Genomic DNA, 5,281 nt, shown 5'->3' with positions numbered 1-5,281 from the left:
TATATAAAAGAAAAAATGAATGTCATTGCTATTCAATGTTAGGTTATAAAACAAATTGTTGTATATATATATATATATATATATATATATATATATATATACACACACACACATATATATATAATCCTATGTTTAGAAAAGTGAAACAGTAGAGAATTTTCAGATTTTGTTTTGGCAGTTTTTAAACAGATTCTCCTATTAACAAGAGATTTGAAACAAACTTATTTATTCAGATTGAACAATAATCATTAACATTACCATAAACATTTTTCCTCAAACCAAGGACATTTAACTTCTACATACAAAATTATACCTATTTTCTCAAACAGAAATTTTAGAATTATTTAATTGCAATTCAAGACAAGACATTTCATATGAAGAAGATGTATTCAGAAAAGGTTTTATATATAAAATCAATATCAGAATGCATTAGTCATACTATTAAATCATTCCATTTCATTATCCAGAATTTGCTTGCAGATTGAAACCAGTAAGAAGCTGACAACTTAGTCACCAAAGAGAAAATTAACTAGCTCTAGCGATTTCACAACTTACAGTATTTCTATATAATGAGATCAAATAAGAATATCCAAGTTCTGTTTATGAATTGTGTATATATGGGTACAATACATAAAAATAAGCAGTTAGTTTCTGTTCATAGCTCACTGTATTTAGATGCTTCATCTAACATATTTTCCATATACGTTCTTAGACTACAACTTTATTACTGTTTTCGTTGTTATGTGTATGGATATTAAATGATTGTGAGAAACAGCAGTAATTGAAAACTTCCATAAATATAGAATATCAAGAAGTTTTCAAAGTAAAATTAAAACAAAACTACCTGAAATTGAATTGTTCAGTCATATATTATATTGTTTCTATTAAAGTAAAATCCATTAAACCTCTAAATATTTTTACATTCGTGGATATTTTTAAATATTTTCTATAAATGTAATTTTTTTCCCAAAATATTGTATTAATTTCTGTACAAAGTTTCTCAACCTGAGTGGTAAGGTCTTTAATTCAGCTAATCAATTTTGGTAGATGTTGAAACCTTGTCTAGATCTTCAGTATTTATACCACCTATATCAAGCCTACATATTGTACTTATTTTGTGTTCAAACCAGCAAGATCTGGCCTCTCACACCTACCCCCTAGTTCACCAATTGTGGTTCACCTATTGTGATTTATTATTTAAGCTTATGTCGATTCTTCCATGGTGTTGTTTTGCATTTATAACAGAATATATGCAAATTATGAAAATAAAAAAAATATGTATACAATACAGTTTCTACTTCGCAGATTTTCACCAATCATGGGGGATTTTGGAACATAACACCCACAATAGTTGAGGGATTTGTCGCCCTTTCAAAACCTAGCCAGACTCATGGGCTCAGTTTCCCGGTTTCTTTGGTGTATGTGTTCCCCTCTCCCAGCTGGACAGGCCGCCAGTCCATTGCAGCTTTACTCAAGAAACAGGAAGAAAGAGTGAGAGAAAGTTGGGGTGAAAGAGTACAACAGGGGTCATGGAGCTTAGGTGTTTCGCTCAATAAATACACACAACACCCGGTCTAGGAATCGAAACCGCGATCCTCCGACTGCGAGTCCGCTGTCCTAACCACTGGGCCATTGCGCCTCCACAGTTGAGGGATTACTGTAATTGAAATCTTGAAGCTATATTATAATGCATGGTTAATTTAAAATAACGTGAATAAATAAGTATTCTATTTGGCAGAGTAATCTGAAAGATAAAGGATTAGAGATCATCAACATTATAAAGAAGCTCCAGGAGTTTGGTTAAAGTTTAACATAAAGGAACACAAAATAAAAAGAAAAGACATCAGTTTGAACCAGTGTGTGTGTGTGTGTGTGTGTGTGTGTGTGTGTGTGTGTGTGTGTGTGTAGCACCATTCGAGCGTGATCGTTGCCAGCATCACCTTACCGGCACATGAGAAACAACATTTGAGCGTGGTCGTTGCCAGTGCCGCCAGACTGGCTCCTGTGCAGGTAGCATGTAAAAAACACCTTTAGAGCGAGGTTGTTGCCAGAATCACCTGACTGGCCCTCATGCCGGTGGCACATAAAAAAGTACCCACTACACTCTCGGAGTGGTTGGTGTTGGGAAGGGCATCCGACTGTAGAAACTTTGCCAAATCAGATTGGAGCCTGGAGCAGCCTTCTGGCTCACCAGTCCTCAGTCAAACTGTCCAACCCATGCCAGCATGGAAAGCGAACATTAAATGATGATGATGATAACATTTTCATTAACGATTTAACTTAGAAGTTAACTTTGGAAATAATTATTGGATTGATTGATTAAGTCTTACTAAGTAAGAAGGCAGACAAATTACAAATCTCATCAGGTAGATGGCCCAGCTCAATCTGTAGAAAAGGTGTAGGTAGAAATTCCCTAAGATGCACCCAGTGTAAGCTTTGGACACATAAATGGTGCAACAATATCAAGGGAAGGTTAATAGGGAAACTAGCTTTTGTATGCAGAAGATGCACAGGTACAATAAACATTGAAAATGGGCAGAAAATAGACTCCATCAAATGCCAGGGGAGCAAGCTAGAGATAGTCGATAACTTCCATTATCTAGGTGACCAAGTTAGTAGTGGAGGTGGATGCTCTGGGAGCATAGCTGTGAGAATAAGATTAGGAGAAGCAAAATTCAGAGAGCTCCTAAGTTCCTACCCTGCTGGATAGCAGAGGACATGTGTAGGCTTGAAAGAAATGAAGCCAGTATGCTTTGCTGGATGTGCAATATCAGTGTGCATGTTCAACAGAGAGTAAGCATCTTGAGAGAAATGTTAGGCAGAAGAGAAATCAGATGTGGTGTGCAAGAGAGACAACTACGATGGTATGGTCATGTGATGCATATGGACGAGGACAGCTGTGTAAAGAAGTGCTGATCTTTAACTGTGGAGGGAACCTATGGTAGAGGTAGGACCAAGAAGACATGGAACAAGGTAGTGACTGCAACCTTTGGCAATGTGCTGTGCTTGAGACGACCTGTTGTACCAGTGCTGGTAGCATGTAGAGAACATCTTTCAAGTGTTGGACCTCATGGAGGCAAAATGGCTGAGTTCCTTTCAAGCGTTGGGCCTCATGGAGGCAAAGTGGCTGAGTTCCTTTCAAACATTGGGCCTCTATTGAGGCAATGACCAAGACCTTTGGCATTATGTTGTGCTTGAGAAGAAGACCCGTAAAACTGAGCAAAATCTTAGTTGTGGCAGATACCACAGTCATGCAAATTGGCACCTGTGCCAGTGGCACATAAAAACATCCCAGTGTCATGTAAATGTCACCCATGCCGGTGGCAAGTAAAAACACCCATTACACTCTTGGAGAGGTTGGTGTTAGGAAGGGCATCCAGCTGTAGAAAACCATGCCAAATCAGACTGGGATCTGGTGCAGCCTTCCAGTGTGCCAGCCCTGGTCAAACCATCCAACCCATGCCAGCATGGCCCACAGATGTTAAATGATGATGATGCTGATGATAAAGAAGTTAACTCAAGTCAAGTTGAATTAACTTCTGTTAACTTTAATTCAATTGAAGTTAATGGATTTTATAGTTTTGGCATATTCTAAAGGTGTTTTTAGGTGGTTTTAGAGCAAAATTGGTTTTTTATTTTTTCTATAATGAAAATTAAAATTAACAGTTTACCGATAACTTCTGTTACATTAGGAAAAGATTAACTGATTAATGGTTATCGAAATTAACTTTTTGGTTAACGTATTAACAGTGCCCACCTTTGATACATGCACACTTACACAAGATGGAGTTCTTTCAGTTTCTACCTGCCAAATCCACTCATAAGGCTTTGGTTGACTTGGAACTGTAGAAGGTGCAATGCAATAAAGTGAGCCCAAGACCATTTGATTGCCATCTATCCATCAATCCAAACAAACATAAAGCCATTGTATATCAACTTCCCCTGATGACATGGGTTGATACATACACATACACCCCTAGAAGAACAAGCTAAATGAGCTAAAATGATTTGCCAGTGGAGTTGCTCATTAGACAGCAGAAAAATATTTCACTACTTTATATCAATCAAACAGGCATTGTGTTCAAACTGACAATGTAATTTCATTATTTTAAAATATTTATTAATTTTTCAGCATCAGAGTGAGAGAAGAGAGAGAAAAGAGGAATTTCTTACATGTAAGTTAGTATTTCCTGAGCAAATCTGTCAGGCAAAAAAAATTTCTTCGTGTGGTTAGACTCTATTGCAGAACAATTGACAATTTACAATGAGAAAGAAGAAGAAGAAAAAAATCCTTTCAAGCTGTAAACTATTTTCACTCTGTAAGAAAAGTCTAACTTCATAAAAGGTTTAATTTAGCATAATTCATTAATAAGTTATGCCACACTGGCAATTCTAAAAAAGGATGACCTGACACTATATATAGTTGCCGATGACAAGAAATTTGAAGCTCTTTAATAATATGTAGGAAAAAGAAACATCAACCATGTATATACTGTACACATTCTTCTTCACTCTTTCATTTAAATTTCAAACTTCCAAGTTAAGATGACTTAATTCAGAAGGGATTATCTCCTCTATCATAGCTGACCACCAGCAGTACACCATACACACCCATTGCATTGAGGGTATGTCCCAATACCTCTCCACCACCACCACCACCCTTCCTTGTGTCTATCATTCTCTCCTTTTTTTTCCAACTGGATTACCCATGCATCTCCTCTACAGAAAAAAACATCTATCTCTATCCTCCTCTCATACTTTAACCCCTCATCAAATGAGGCAAAACCACCTCCTGCGATACTACTTCCCCCTCCCAGTCGATGGGTCCTTTGTCTTACAAGTTAGTTGGTGATCCAGCTGGTGCTGGTACCACATAAAAAGCACCGAGTACACTCTGTAAAGTGGTTGGCATTAGGAAGGGCATCCAGCCATAGAAACCATGTTAAAGCAGACAACAGAACTTGGCAAAGTTCTCTGGCTTGCCAGCTCCTGTCAAACTGACCAACCCATACCAGCATGGAAGGAGGACTTTAAATGATAATGATGATGATCATCATCATGATTAGTTCAAAAATGACATTAAGATTATGACAGCGACACAACATAGAATGTAATGATAGACCAAGCATTTTCCAAATTGCAACAAAAACCAGTCACGACAACAGCAATAATAAATTAAATTATTTAGACAGGATACTATTTTGTCGATATGCCAAGGTCAACTTTGCCTTTGAGCCTTCTAAGGTTAATAAAATAAATATGCAATCAAGTTAATCAGCCA

Source organism: Octopus bimaculoides, chromosome 7 (genome assembly GCF_001194135.2).
Source record: "Octopus bimaculoides isolate UCB-OBI-ISO-001 chromosome 7, ASM119413v2, whole genome shotgun sequence".
NCBI lineage: Eukaryota > Metazoa > Mollusca > Cephalopoda > Octopoda > Octopodidae > Octopus > Octopus bimaculoides.
This window is presented reverse-complemented; position numbering follows the sequence as displayed.